This window comes from Cavia porcellus, unplaced genomic scaffold (assembly GCF_034190915.1).
Source record: "Cavia porcellus strain 051 isolate PalLab524CR breed Dunkin Hartley unplaced genomic scaffold, mCavPor4.1 scaffold_3, whole genome shotgun sequence".
Lineage (NCBI taxonomy): Eukaryota > Metazoa > Chordata > Mammalia > Rodentia > Caviidae > Cavia > Cavia porcellus.
Window position 1 is genome coordinate 105,090,621 of NW_026947486.1, and position 16,280 is coordinate 105,106,900.

Below are 16,280 nucleotides of genomic sequence, written 5' to 3' on the forward strand. Positions count from 1 at the left end.
AAGTCAAGTTAGGGGTAATTTTGTAAGACTCTTGAGAGAAAAAGAATCTTCTCCCCAGGGGGATGGGGCAGAGCAAATGTACAAGATAGGGCCAAATGGTGAAAGGAATGCCCTAGGGGCCGGTTGCACAGATTTCAAAGGGTATCCGTCCCTCTACAAGCCAAATCAAATACTGTCATAGATCAAATAGCCTTCAATAACAGAGGAAAAACAATATCATATTATATGAAACGTGTCCCAACTCCTTTGAGGTTCATAACCCTGTAACCACAGTGCTCTCTCCCTATTCTGTCACCTCAGGCCTCATGGGCACTTTTCCACATCCACTGGGAGCTTAAGCATGTGGCTACTCGGATTTTTCTCCATGGCAAGCCCCCCCACACACACACTGACACTCATGATTTCAGTGTACTTCTGGAGAACATACTCAGCATCTGGCCTTTAGGTTATTTGCTTTCTCCAACTCCAAATGCTTTTACCTTCACATACAGACACTGAGTCATAATTTATACTCATCTGAAATGGTTCAATGCTAAAATCTTAAATTCAATCAACCTACTTTATGATTCCTAATTTCCACAGTCTTTTATTCTCACCCTTTCAGGATTTGGACAGAAAGTAGAAGAGTAGGGGGCTATGATGTGCCCATGAATTCTATCATGGTGTTCTTATATTTCATTTGGAAAGCCCCGATTCCCAGATCACCACTGTAGAACATACAACATGTGATGGAATTACATGATTGATTTTTACATTTTTTTTTAGTTAGGACAGTAAGACACATTGCCATTAACCTCTCTCAAAATACCCTCTCCTTCTTTCATACACATTTATCCCATTTTTCTTTCCACTTTCCAAAGCAGTTCTGGAAGTCCTCTTTCATGAGTATCTTTATTGCATTATCGTGGCTACCACGTCCAGAACTGATTCAAAACATTTAATTTTCAAGGTCACTTTGACTGTGGGGAAGAGCTAGAAGCTGCCCATTGCCAGGGTGTCAGATCCTGTGAACGAGGTGAGGGAGGACAGCCTATGTTTTTACAAGCCTGCCTTTCCATTGAATAGTACTTGGCAGGAGCATTTGCTTGATTTCTTTTTCACCACATCTCATAAAGACACAAGAGATGACCGCCATAACTGGGTCCAAAACTGGTAAGAATTGTGGGATGAACACATTCGAAGCAAGGGGAATTGTTAGAGGCTCGTATCAGTGTGTCTCTTACTTTAATACTGTTTTAAACTTTAAACATACACGGTATGTTTTTAATCAGCCCTCATATGTCATGCAACCACATGGGCTGGTGCGGCCACATAGTCAAGCTCTCCGACCTCAGCTGGGTCTGCAGCTTTACCAAACAGTCACTATCTTATGTGTCCTACTCTAATTTCTCACATCCAGTTTAGAAATTAAATTCCATCAGGGGAAGTCATTTTTGTCTGTTTTATTCCCTGACTTCTCCCCAGAGTCCAGTACAGCACCTAGAATGTGGTAAATATTCAATTCCTGGTGGAATGAACAATAAGTACATTGACCTTTACAAAATACACATGTAAATTGGTCCATGTAACCCCAGCCTAAAAACATTTACTGAATTCTCATTGCCATTATAGAAATACAAAGGCAGCATCTTGTATGCCATCCCCGGATTCCTCTCTCTGCTCCAGGTCTGCTGGACTCCTCTGCTCCACTATCATTTCTTCCCCTCATTGGCCTTCACATTCTGGGCCCTCTATCTCTAAGGTTCTCTTTGCCTTTCATCACAGAGTAACATCTTCACACCCTTCTATCCCAGAACAAAAGTCACTTTTGCTGGGGAAGACTTGTTGTAATCCCAAGACCAAGGCAAATCCTCTGGGGTTTGTTTGTGTCTTCCTTAGCCTTTCCCACTTTTATTAGCCTTTTCATACTTACCCTTCAATATTCTGTTTCCCTAAAAGCCAAAAAACTAGGGACCATATCTATCCCATTCAGTACTCTGCTTCCTTGTAGGAACATGGTTAAGTACTCAATAAATATTGTACTGATTTCTCAGAACAATCATCTGATAATACAACTCAAACTATAGTAAGGTCTCCATATGTAAGCCCATGGGTTGGATGTGCCCTGAAACTCACACAACGGGTAAGCTCAAGACCTGGAAAAGAGATCCCTGAAAAAGAGGTCTGGCAGCTCATGTAGACTGGAGTCATGTCGAGGCTCAGGCACTCAAAGTGCATGGCTTGCCTGAGGACCATAGGCTGTGAGACCGCCCCATGCCTTCTAAGAGAACAGCAGTTCTTTGCAAGAGCATCTGTCACCTGAATATGAAGACAGATAGCCTGTAAACCTGAGTTACGATAAATGTGTTTCGCCACATTTTTTCTAAGCTGCAAACAATGAGTGAGATGTTTATTGTCAATATTTTAGCTGTCAAGTGAGAAAATAGCACAGATAATCAGCTACAGGTTCTGTAGATAAAAATGACAGCCCACAGGAAGAAAAAAAGATGAAAGTATCACCATATAAAAGCAGAAATGGCATCACAGACAATAAAAATAAGGTGAAAACATTCCGAGAATAAGAAAGTATTCTCTCCAAGAAAATTTGAAGTACATGGCTCTTCAAATTCCACCGGTAAATAGTATATCTCTCTAATTCTTGGAAGTTTAGGAGAATAAATGAGTTTGATTTTTAGATGTGTATATAAGAATAACGACTTGAGCACTAGCCTGCCTGGGGCCAACTCCTGGTTCTGTGATGTTTAAGCAATGTGACGTGGGGCAACGGGCATCATTATTTCTCTGGGCCTTGGTTTCTTTTTCATGTGTAAAAGAGTAAAGAGTCATGCTTCTCTCAAAGGTTGATGTAAAGACCACATGCATTAGTATGTGAAAAGAACCAAATGAACACTCACCAAGTGTGACTTATTTTCATAATGGTGACAGCTGTGATCATCCACCTGTAATATGAACTGAAGGCTAAGAAATATTGGCAAGAAGAGGTCTTGATATTCTTAAATAAAAGAAGAATGGATGTCTTGGAGAAATTATGAAAGGACATTCAGCACATAGTGTATCAACACAATGCCAAAGATGAAGTCTAGCAATATCAGCATTACCTCCTCTCTAAATTTGATAAGCAGTATAAATAGTACAAGGAATCCATAAGATTAAAAGGGCCATGGGAACACACCTCTGAGAACCATGTTAGAACAGTCTTGGAAAGGAAGACAGAAATCTCTAAATTCATTGCTACTTGGATGTGTACTTAGTAACCTGGGCAACTGATTCTGCTTCCTTCACGTCCACGTTAACAGGCCAGGTAGTTTGGAAGAGGCCCCATGCTTCTGCAGTGACCCACGGAGTCCTAGGTCATCTGCAGGAGTGAAGAGGGGCAGCATTCCATACAATAACCCGCACATAGTCCCGAATCATTGCTGAATTTTAAACTGTAGCGTTATTGTCCTGCCTCGATCTGAATGGAGATTAATTTTGGACAAGAGGTATTCACACTAGCAGGGGGATTAATGTAGTCCAAAAGAATAGTCCCATGCATCCCATGTTTTTCTGACTTCCACAGACTGTGAAGGAACCCTCACCACAAGAAGGGTTCTCTGTGGAAGAACTGACAGCTCAGTGAAGGAATATAGCCCCCATATACTCTTGTTTGGACCGGTTTGTTTCCGAACTTCCTCTGCACTTGAAGATGAACTAACCTAAGAGAGGGACTGTTCTTGTGGCTGCTTGGAGGCTGCTTCCCTACCAAGGTGGACGCTCTGATCTCAGATTAGAGATGTATCAGTCTCAGAGGATTTTTGTTTTATTTTGTTTTTGTTGTTTTGTTTGCAGTACTGGGGACTGAAACAAAAGCCTTGCACATGCTAGGAAAGCATTGTCCCAGTTTGGCTAAATTACCCAGCCATTTAAAAAAGTTTTTCAACTTGAAAAAAAGGTCTGCCTAAATGGCTAGGATGGTTTCCAACTCGAGATCCTCCTCCCTCCACATGGTTATTACTAGGGTCATAGGTGTACAGTGCCACATCAGCTCTCAGTGGCTTCAATGCTAGCTGATAATATCAGTCCATCCAGCCTTCTAAAATGTCTTGTAGTATGCTCTCAGGTTCAGTGAGCAGCCTCTCTCTTCCTTCCCAGTTACATACCTTCTATCATGAAATTTCTGTTAGCCCCTGCCTGCCCCCATACTTTCATTCCCAGTAGTCAGTTCTTTTGAGTGCCAAACCCCCAAGTGAAGCTCACTCAGACCCAAACTTGGCAGAATGTAGAGGTCCCTCCCTTCTGGTTCTCACCAGCAACTGTGGTTTCACCAATCTCTATGCACCCATTCCCCATTGGGTAAGTAAGCCTCAAGCACCTCAGCTAAGTGAAAAAGTCTATGGCTTGCACTCCAGCCTTGCGGTGTCCAATCCATCCCCTCCATGGGAGTGGTGGGGATGGTGTTCTTCAACAGCCCAGTGAGAGGCTCTGGATACTGGAAGCTTCCTCGCTCTTAACCACTCCCTAAAGACCCCCTTCCTGGGAAGCTGTTCACATCCATTCTATGAGAAACAGTCTTGAGAAGTTATCTCCTGTCCTGATGGCCCCTTGATTCAGAACACTTCCAACCAGACTGAAAGGGACAGGTGATTAGCCCTTACCTGGATTCCTGCCCAGTCTTCCCAATCCTCACACCTCCAGAGCCGCCTCTTAACACCAAGTCAGAACCTGTCACTCCTCTGTTGAAAAGATCTTCAACAAACCTCCAGATTTTAAAGAGAAAAGCTCTACAAATGTTAGAATAGCATCAAATCTGCAATGATCCTCGACCATTTTGCTCTCAGAATCTTAAAAATAACAGAGGTGCCAGTAGAAAGGGGTACTTCTAGGGAAAAAAAAAAACTGAGTATACCAAAGGACTTTTATTGATGTGGATTTTACTTGTGAATATTTATGACTTTGGAAATTAAAACTGAATTTTTAAGATATTCAGGTATAACTTCATTTAATACTAAAAATACATCTACCATGTCATATAAATAATGTAATTACATGGCAACATAAATAACATGTTTTACTACAGGTAACCATACTGCTTTTCAAAACAATAATGCATTTTACACTGCTTTACATTTTTTGAAAATATCTTGGCATCTGGCTTAATGGAAGACAGTTGGATTTTCACTGATACCTGCTTCAGCAGTCAACGTGTCGTACTTCTTGTTTTAGATGAGTTACATGAATAAACCTATAACAGAGTATATTGATTTCCTGAGGTGACCACAAGAGAACCTCAGTCTGGGTGGCTCAATATGGCACAGAATATATAACCCAGAAGGCAAAGACTTACAGACCCCATCCAAGGGATGTGAGTAGCTTCTTATAAATCAAGCCATGGGAATCATATGCGGGGGAGACGGGAAAGAAGGGCTGCAAAAGGACACCAAGAACCTTGAAAGAGGTGGCTATGTTCATTATCTTGCCTTTGTTAATAGTTTCATGGCATACACATGCATCAAAACTTACCAAATTATATATTTAAATACAAATTATTGGCTACATATCGATTATACTTCAAAAGAGTGGTTAAAAAGTAGGAATGAATATCAAGAAAGGAAAGGAAGGAAGACAAGGAGGGAGGAAGGGGAGGAGGAAGAGGAGAGCAAGAAGGAAGGGAAAGGATGGGAAGGGAAGGGAAGGCCAGCAGGCAGGCTATGATGGCCTCAACCTCTCTTTCACCTCTGCGTCTACGGCCCCAAAAGTCACGTTCCCCGCACTGTATTACTAACACTGGGGCCTCTGACCCACCCCTGTGTACCTTTCCCCTGTCCCCTCTTTCTGCCTGAGAGGTCTTTGTCCTCCTATGCCACCACTCTCTGCCTCCCTTCCTTCTTCCCTTAGAAAATTCTTCAAACTCCACACTGAACGTAATTGTCCCTAAGAAGCTGTCATAGATCCCAATGGCCTGTCCAAGATAAATGAAACTATCACAAAATCAGATAGGACTCACTAGAGAGCAGCCAGACACAACTCAATCCGAATTTCCACATGTTGGTTTATCCCATTAATGTTCTTTGAATCACAGAAAGACACAGAAAAGGAACAAAGTGCCCTATGAAGATACAAAGGGTGCCACCTAGGACAAACAGTGAATCATTAAGGTGCCTGTTAGAAAAATCCACCGCCTCCATATCCAGATCCCCCATCCCCTACACACCAGTATCACAAAGGAAGTGGCCAGAGCCACATACTGGAAGTGCTTCCCTAAGGGCAAGGGTCACATTTAGCCATCTATAATTCTCAAGTTACCAGACCCATTGCAGGTGCTCATAAAATGTCTGTGTGCAGTAAACGCAGATCTTCCTCAGTAAGACTCAGCTTCCCCAGGAATGTCTCAGATTGTAAATGTCACCTAAGAATGTCTGCCTACTAGTGTTTACACAAGTCCTTAAGAGAGCATATTGATTTCCAGAGGTGACCTCAAGAGAACCACAAATTGCGTGACTTGAAACAACAGAAATGTACTCTCACAACTCCGAAGTTCATCAAAATCTAGTTGTCAGCAGAACCATGCCTCCCCTGCAGGTTCTGTAGCTTTGGGACACCAGCAGTGCTTGGCTTTCCTCAGTTTATAGTGTCATAACTCCAAGGCCTGCCTCCATCACACATCAGCCTGCACATTTGTGCCTCTCAATTTCTTTCTTGCACTCTAAGTTAGTGTGACTTCATCTTCACTTGATGGCATTTACAAAAATTCTCTTCCAAAGAAGGCCACATTATGGAGTTCTTGGAGGACAAGAATTTGGGGCAGAGTGGCAAGATAGGGAGACACTACTGAGTGGAGTCCATGGTACACTGTGAAAGTATCTGGCACAGAGCAGAGATCCAGCTCATGTGTACACCCTCCCTTCCTCCTGCAGAAACCGATGTGCAGCAGAGGCCCCTGCACAGAGGGATGAGCTGGGCAGGAGAAGGCTTTGTACTTACCATCCAAGTGGGGGCGACCGGAAGGGGAGCAGAAGCCAGCGCCAGATGATAACAGTTTCCCTTCACAGGGCCTGCTGTTGCATGACTGCTACGCCCCTCCCTTTACCTCATTCCCTCTACCTCCCTCCACGTGGTCAGGTCAGTCCTACAGAGAATGCACCCCTTCCTGTTCGGTGTAGAACTTCACTTACTATCCAGGAATCGCCTCTTTATACTTGGGCACTATAATTTAATGGCAAAATTCCTCAGTACCAGGGATACTATTTCTCAGAGAAAGAACATGTTTGGTGTGTGCAGTCTACACAATAAATTATAAAGACCAGCTTTTTCCAATGAATAAAAGCGAAAATGACTCTGAAGGAAATTACTCAATAGATGCCTTCCAGAGCTTCGACACAGTGCTGCGTTATAACTGGCCTTTTTAAAGTTGGTGGTCATTGGTTTAAAAATATTATGGTAAATCATCAAAAGCCCTTGAAAACAGAAACAAGTAAGTATTGTAAGCCCATCTTTAACACTGAAAGGTCAGGGAAGGCCAACCAGACCCCCATCTGGGATGCTACACTTGACCTATTAGCTGTACTGAGACTGCCCTTAAGGTCAGTGCCTAACAGGTCCTGCACCACTAGAGGCCTGGGTGCCTGGGAAGTCGGGTCTAGCAGGGTACTGAATCTCTGCCCAGGACACAAAGCTCTGGCAGACAATGAGGCAGAAAAGAGTCCAGCTGTGATTCCCTTCCATCCCCAATACCCAATCCTGAGTCATTCATAACATCATCACTTCTCAAATGCAACTTAGACTTAGTCACCTGCAATGTTAAAATAGCCTGACCTTTCCTTCTGTCAGTCCTGGTGATTTGGTGATATGTTTTTTTAAAAAACACTATTGTTCTCCCCTCCCCTTTTTATTCTCCCTCTATTCTTTCAGAAAGCTAATACACTTTTTTTTTCAAATTGTGATGCTTAGCACATCTTTAATTTACATCGTTTCAAAGGTTTTCCATTTCTAGATCTATATAATACATACTGGAGTACTACTGGAATATTTTAGATTAAGAGTATAAATTTAAATAAGAAACGTTGTGACATCAAAATGGACATCACACGCCACGTCATATACAGAATAGTTTGTTAAATGGACATAGGACTCAATATTCACAGATGGTGGAAGTTGATAGTGCACACAAATATAAGGGCTACTAATACTTGGCTAGTTAGTGAAATAAAAGAAGTGTGTGATTAACTTTAAAATGTCCTAAGAATAACACCTCAGTATCTGGGTCAAAGTTCCCTTTAAATAATTACATTTCCCCAATCAAACACTAATTAGCACTTCTTTAAAACACTGTTGGATAAATGCTACTTGATAAGATTATTTGAGCAGGTACAAGGCCACAGGTTTAAAACAAACCTGATCTTCCATAGATTACTTATTTCTGAATTGGAAATATGTAGTAGTCCCTCATTCAAGGGTGAGCCTCCACTAAAGATATGGATAGCCCATTTAGACAAAGACACCATCATGTGCATAGAAACATGATCAAAACACACGATAATGTTTAAATAACATTTTATTACAACAAAAGATAGATCATCAATAATCTCTTCCAAGATACTCCCCCCTTGCTTTTAACACAATTTTCCCATCATTCATGCCACTTTTTGAAGCAGTTCTGGAAATTCTCTAAGTAGCTCTAGTTGCACTGTTGTGGCTACTTTACATCTTAGCTTGATTCAAAATGTTTACCTTTCATGATCCTGTTGACTTTGAGAGTGCTAGATCTGGTGAATAAGGTGAATGAAGACATCTGTGCATGTATGTTTGACAGAAGCAGCCAAGAAATACAAGAATTCAAAGGAGCATTCCCTACCCCTTCTTTGACTCCCCTGCTGCAGTACTCTCACATAAAAGGCCAGGCCATTTGGTTTCAATGTTCTACTTGGGTTCTTCGTCATGCCGATGACTAGTGTCCTGGATCTCTCCTGATCCTTTGATCATACTCTTTAATACTCAGCTGCCCTGCACCCTGTGTGTTACAGCATTAAGACTTCTAAGAGGACACAGTCATACAAGTCAAACATTCTCTAAGGCAGAGAAAAGTGGATCTTAGGGAGGTAAAAAAAGTTACATGTTACTGCAGCTTGGGACCTGCTAAAGCTCAACTCCATCCAACAAAAATTATATGACTGCTTTCTAGATTTGTATATATATATGATCTTCAGTTTATGAATTTATTATTTAATTCTAAAAACATTATTCAATCTATCATTAATTATGTCAAGTGAAAAGAACAACTGTCAATAAAACTTGAATAGATATCTGGCAACAGGTTAAGTTAGAAGTTATTTTTTCCTTTATCAATCAATTGTTAAAAGTTAAATTCAGGGGCTGGGGATTTAGCTCAGCAGCATAAGCACCTGCCTTGCAGGCAGTCATGAGTTCGATCCCCAGTACCGATAAAAAGGAAAAAGACAAAAGAAAGTTAAATTCAGCAAAAAGTATTTTCCAGAAGTTAATTTGCTATTTTAAGCAATTTACTTTTATAGAAAAACAGCAATTTTGGGTGATTTTCAAGAAAATCTGATCATGTTACTACTCAAATTACATATTTCTATGAATTTGATAATTTGTGCAGGTAATTTTAGGCATTACAATTTTATATGAATAAATTATTCAAAAATTCACTAGTTGCACAAGTTTACTTTAATGATTTTTCAATTTTTAATCAAATTTCAATTTCAATTTTAACTTAAAGATGTTAGTCATCCTTCCTGTTACATAATCTAAGGAAAGTTTCGTATTGATCTTTACTATATATATATATATATATATATATATATATATATATAGTACAAAAATAGCTGTACAATGTATCTCTAGTATTAAAATTCACAGAAAGGCAATTAAGGAAAAATATCTAAAAATTCTCTTTAAGGAGGCAATAGTGAAAAATGAAAACACACAAAGTCTCCTGTTGCCTGGCAGAGGAACTAACTGCACCATGAACAGAGTCTGGATAAAAAGATGGCACTTCTCTCTGCTAGCACTTGAGAAATTCCCTGAAAACTGAAGGACACAGGGTCAGATGAAGAGAAGAGAAAATTACACCTCAAATCACATGCAGAATAGTTAAAGAAGAAGAGCAGAAGGAGCATCAAGTCCCAAGTAAACTATCACCAAAAGATGGAGGAGGCGCTGCTGCAGTTCCCAGGGTGATTAAGTTTAAAACACAAGGCCAAGGTACTGGGCCGGTGTGAGCGCGCACACAGAGAATGTGAATGAATGAAAGGACAGAGGCACTGGCCACACACTCTACAGATGGGAACCCTGTAGCTCCAGGGCCTGAGTTTTATGGTGAGGCTGAGTCTGAACCAATTATCTATATCAGAGTATAGGCTGGAAAGATGGCTCTATCCATAACAGAGATACCCAGAAGCCTTTTTTGCTTGCAGAGCTCTGCTCATTCTCCTTTGGGAGGTGGAGTCCCCAGCCTGAACACCTAGTCCATGTCCAGGTACTTACAATGATTGCTCATGGCCCTGGGGGCAGGAAGTAAATCTCTGACGGTTCATAGAGCACTTTCTCAAGTCCTCTCTACCCAAACCAATTTCTCTTTCCTTCTACTTGCCTCTCTTGCTTGCTCACAAGGAAGCCCTCACACAGGTGTTTCTTTCAGTTAAGGAACACTGCTGCACCTTCTACCCCTCGTACTGCTCCTTTCCTGGATAACGAACCCCTACCTATCTTTGAGAACCCTTCCCACCATCCAGCAGAGGTCTCACGGGATGCACCTGGCGTGTCCTCCATCCACAGCCCTCAGAAAGACCAACAGACACTCAAGTGCAGAACTAAGTGTTCACTGGACTGTGAGCTCTGTGAGGGCAAGAAGAGTCCTTATCCTTTTATCAGTGACTCTCTAGGGTCTACTTCAGGTTAATAGCTCATTAAAAATATCGATCATATTGAACTGAGATGCGTGAAAGAGAAATGATGCCTGGCAGAGCTTTTGGCTGTCAATCCACCCTCTCCAGACAGCCAACAACCCCAGTTATTGGCAGGTCCAACCAGCTATTTCTGGTTTTATAGGAATTTGCCTCAATGTCTGTTGCCACGGAAGCTTTCCAATAACAGCAGCCAACATCTTTATCAAGAGAAAATGTAAAAAAGAAAGTGAAGGAACCTGAAGAGGCTGGTGACTTGCTCTGTTACGAGACTTCAGAACTGAGCCAAGCACCCCCCTCAGCCCGTAAGAGAAACGGGTTCGATTGTGCACTCCAGACAAATTCAATATGCTCAAAATCTAACCTTCAACACCGACGAACATACCTTTGTTTTTAAATAAGGTCTTTATGGTTGTAATCAAAGTACAATGAGATCATAGTGCACTGGGGCTACCCAATAATTGGGTATCCTTTTAAGTGATGAGAAATATGGTCATAGACAAAGAGGAGCTTCAACACAGACATGTGGAAGGCTTCCCTAGCTGGATAGAAGCAAAGATTGGGGTGCCAAGGGCTGCTAGCAATTACGACCAGCTAGAAGAATCAAGGAAGCATTCTTCCCAATCTTCAGAGGTAATATGGATCTGTCCGTAGCTTGATGTCACACTTCTGGTCTCCAGAAATGGAAATGATAAACTTCGGTTGTTTTAAGGGAGGAAATTTGTGCTCATACAGTACCCCTAGAAAAGTAACGGAGGCACCATCATCAGAAAAGATCAAATACAAAAGGTCTTCTCATTTTAGCTAAGATCTAGCATCCACTGACTGCCCATTGTAGGCAGGTCATTGGATCTTGGCAGTGGGAGGGCTTCCGAGGACAAGCAAGATAGGGCCTGGCAAGGCAGAAAGCAAGGGCATGGCAGGAGAGGACGTGGGCCCAAAAATAGCGCTACTTAGAGTCACCATGAGATTTTGCTATTCAGAAAATTTTATGTTGACAACAAAGCATGCTACAACTCATTACTTTAAGGACATCAGTGACGCAATGTATTTACCTACCTTCAATCAGCAATGGAGAGTTATCTAGGACAATATATCAGTTGTTTTAAGGAAGGGCTGGATGATTATATATCACAATCATGAAGACAAACAGTTATGAACAAGGGCTCCTCTGGGCAAATCAACTGAAAGAAAGATACCCAGACCACCACTGTGTTTTAATTACCAAGGTCCCCAATATCAAAATGTAGCTACTATGTGACAACAGGGGCCTGCTTAACAAGAACAACAATGTCAAAAGTGAAGGCTCCATGGTCTTTCATTAAACAAAGGCTTCAAGAGTCACAAAGTATAGTCTACAATACAGTTCCAAAAATTGTATTCCACAATGTAGTCAGGAGCCTTGTGCTCTGCCTTCCGCACAGCTCTGCACTCATACAAGGAACATAACTGTAGTTGTATTTTCAGTATCTTTAGATGGAGAAAACACTGAATCACAAATATCTATCATGCATTTAGTTCTTTTAATTTTGGATGTTAGTAATAATAAAAGTTAACACATATAGTACTGACTTTGTACAGGGTACAACTTGAAACATTTTTCTGGAATAATTGACATAAGCTGAACAACAACCTTCTGGGGTACATGCTATCATCATGTTTATTTTCCAGATAAAGGAAAAGAGGAAGAGAAGTAAAGTGATTTCTCTAGCACCATCATGTAATACACAGCAGATGTATTCTAAATGGAGTCTAAAGCCACGCAGTCCAGTTTCAGAACCTGTATTTTTTTCCAATTAATTACATTTATTGGTACATTTTAGACATAAATTATCACATATCATCATAGGGAGTTTGTACCTGTACATAACATAATTTGATTATTCCTTTTTTCCCAATCTCCTGTCTTCCCTTCAACCCCTCTTCAATTCCCAATGTCTTCTCCTGTTATTTTACCATTTTTAAATATTTTTGTTCTTTTCCCTTCCCCCTTTCCCTTCCCTAGCTCCTCTTTCCCTTGAACAATTTCTTCCCATTTCACATTATCTGTTGTACATTTTGGTCCTTATTTACTCTTTCACTTTCTCACACCAGGAAGACGCAATATTTACATGAGCCCAACTTATTTTACTTAAGAGTATGGTCTCAAATTAGATGCATTTATCTAGAAATGTCTCATGTTTGTCCTTCTTTGTGACAGATTAGTACTCCATTGTACAAAAAAAAAGTTTTTCATCCAGTTCTTAGTTGATGGACATTTGGGTTGTTTCTAATACTTAGCTATTACAAACCCAGCTTCTAAAAACCTGAGTGCACATATATCACTGTAGGCTTTTAATTCCTCCAGAAAGATACCCAGAAAGGATATAGCTGACTCAGATAGCACCTGTACTCCTAGACTTTGAGTACTCTCCACATCGATTTCCACCAAGTGGTTGCAGTAATTTATATTACCAACAACAGTGGAGGTTTCCTTTTTCCCCACAGCCCCACTAGCATTGGTTATTGGTTACTTTATTAATAATAGCCATTCTTTCTGGAGTGACATGGAATCTCAGTGTTGTTTTAATTTGTATCTCCCAGGTAACCAGTGATGTTGAACATTTTTCATATATTTATTTGCCATTTTTATTCCTTCTTCTGAGAAATATGTATTCATTTCAGATATTCATTTTTGGACTGAGTCTTTTAATTTGGGGGGTGTTTATTTTTAATTCATTGTATGTTCTAGATAGAAGTCCTTTGAGGAACAACTGACTAAAATTTTTTTCCACTCTGCAGGTTGTCTTTTCATTCTGCTGGTGATTTCTTTTGCTGTGCATAAACTTTTTAGTAAGACAAGATTCTAGATGGTTATTCTTTGTACTGTTTCCCATGTGATCAGAGTTTTGCTCATATCATTGCCTACACTAAAAGTCTTGCAGATTTAATAACCAAATTCAGTAGTGTAGCTGGATACAAAATCCACACTCAAAAATCAATAGAATTCTTATACATAAACAAAAAACTAGAAGAGAAATTAGGTAAACTATACATTTTACAATGGCATCCAGAAAAATGAAATGAGTCAATCCAACAAAGGAAGTAAAAAGTCTCTATATTGAAAATTACAGTACTCTGAAAAAGGAGATCGAAAAAGATATCAGAAAATGGAAAGATATCCCTTGTTCATGGATAGGAAAACCAACATAGTAAAAATGTCCACTACCCCAAAATCCTTACACACATTTAATCCAATAACAATCTAAAATATTACCTCACATACCTAGAGAAAATATTCCTAAAATTCATTTGAAACCAGAAGAGACCTAAAATACCAAAAGCAGTTCTCAGCAACAAAGACAAAGCAAGAGGCATCACAATCCTTGACTTGAAATTATAGTACAAAGCTACTGTGTTGTGATAAAAACAACATGGTATTGGCAAAAAAAAAATGTAGCACTGACTGGAGATCAAAAAAACAGATTAGAAGCTGCAGAAGCAACTCCAAACATATACAGCCACCACTTTATCTTTGAAAAAGGGGCCAAATACCTTCACTGGAGAAAGACAGGCTCCTTAATAATTGGTGATGGAAAGCCTGACTTTCCACATGCCAAAGACTAAAAATAGACCCATGTCTTTTACCATGCACTCAATTAAAGTCAAAATGGATCACAGATTGAAATATTAAGATGGAAATATTAAATCTACTGGAAAACAGAATAGGCTGAACTCTTGAAGAACTTGCACTCTTTGAGACGATTTTTTGGGGTACTGGGAATTGAACTGAGGATCCCCACTTGCCAGGCAGGTGGAAACCTATTCTCTTACCTTTCCATATAACAGTACATGTATGTGGACATGGGTGGAAGAATGGAGAATGCACAGTGTGGTGCTGACCTTTCTCTGTGGACTCACTGGGAGCGTGAGCCTAGCATGGCGGCTTAGGCCAGCAACTGGAACTATGGTGTGGTGATCCCTGGCGCTGCTGTCCCTTCCCCCATACTGCCACGTGCCCTGTGACCAGCCACTCCAGACTCCGACTCGCTTCGGCTTGGCCTGCATATCCCAGGCCAGGCCTGGGTAGGGCAACAGGAAGTATGAGCAGTGGTGGGTAGAAGGAGGAGCCCTGTCAACCACAGCTGGCCATCAGGGCCCTCAAATCTCAGTTTGGAGCAAGGTGCTGCAGAGTGATGTGGCCTGGGAGGACAAGGATGAATTTTAGATGTGATCTACTGGTTTCAACAGATCACTGCTGTGGTCGTCAGTGTCATCTGGAGAGTTTATCCATTGCGAGGTTTCTTGGGAATTCCAGGATTCTGCTTGCTCAATGCAGAAGTCCTATACCTTTACTTCAGTCAACTGCCTACAGATTGATGAGGAAGAATATGGCAGCACACAGGAATTCACAAAAGAAGAATTTATGACATCTTTTGTTTATTTGTGGTCATTTGGATCATTTTTTATACTGCCACCCACTATGATTCATAATGGACAGCTCCCACCTCTTTCTTGTCCAGTCCAAAGGACCCACTTAATTACAGCACAGAAAAGTCATTGTTGGGGCACCCCAGCCACACGGAACTTGGAAGACCCATGTTTCCTGGACCAAGAATTAGAAACGTTGGGTGCCAGTGTTTTCTGCAAGGGCTGTCACCTGAAATCTTCTGATGCACCATTTGCTTTGGAAAAAGAAAGTATTTTTGAATTTGTCCATCACCGGTTGTTTCTTGGATACCATCATGTGACAGCCATTTGCCAAGTGGAGCTGTCATTGAATTTGATGCACCTGTGAATCTGGATGAAACATTAAACTGTCTTATTCGGTTTTCTATCTGGTGTACAATTTTTAAACTATCAATGGCATTTGAAGTCTTCTGAAAATGGTATGGCAGTATGCATGTGGTCCACAGCACAGGACAAACAGCATCTAATGTTTCCATCGTGGAATGTTTTCAATACTTGAATAAACTTATTTTTATTGAGAAAAGGAACAGTACACACACATGTACAAAGCAGGAGCACATGCACAGGTCAATCATTTAATCTGAAGTTAAAGGTGGGCAAACATATTTACCATGTGAAGCCTTAAGGGCACCCTCATATCCTAAGGCTCTTGGGCCCACAGATTGGGAGCCAAATGCAAAAGAGGGTTCACAGACTAATGCACCTCTCTCTCTCTCTCTCTCTCTCTCTCTCTCTCTCTCTCTCTCTCTCTCCAAAAGGCCTTTCCTGGACAGTGATGCCCATCAACAATTGCCTAGAAGGACATATCCCAGCTTCAGATGATGGAAAGTGTAGAGGTAAAAATTGATCCCTAAGGTTGTACGGATGAGTTATCTTCAGCAGTCTACAGCTGTGGACTCCCTGACTCACCATGATGTGAGAGGAGCTTTT

The 16,280-nt window shown here is 40.9% G+C and overlaps 1 protein-coding gene and 1 pseudogene across 3 annotated transcripts in view; one reads left to right on the plus strand and one right to left on the minus strand.

Annotated features, from left to right (window-relative positions):
- Positions 1–16,280, minus strand: part of Fgf13 (fibroblast growth factor 13) — a 501,298-nt gene that overhangs the window by 429,760 nt on the left and 55,258 nt on the right. The gene's annotated exons all lie outside the window — the stretch shown is intronic.
- LOC100715953 (GEL complex subunit OPTI-like) lies at positions 14,984–15,374 on the plus strand (annotated as a pseudogene).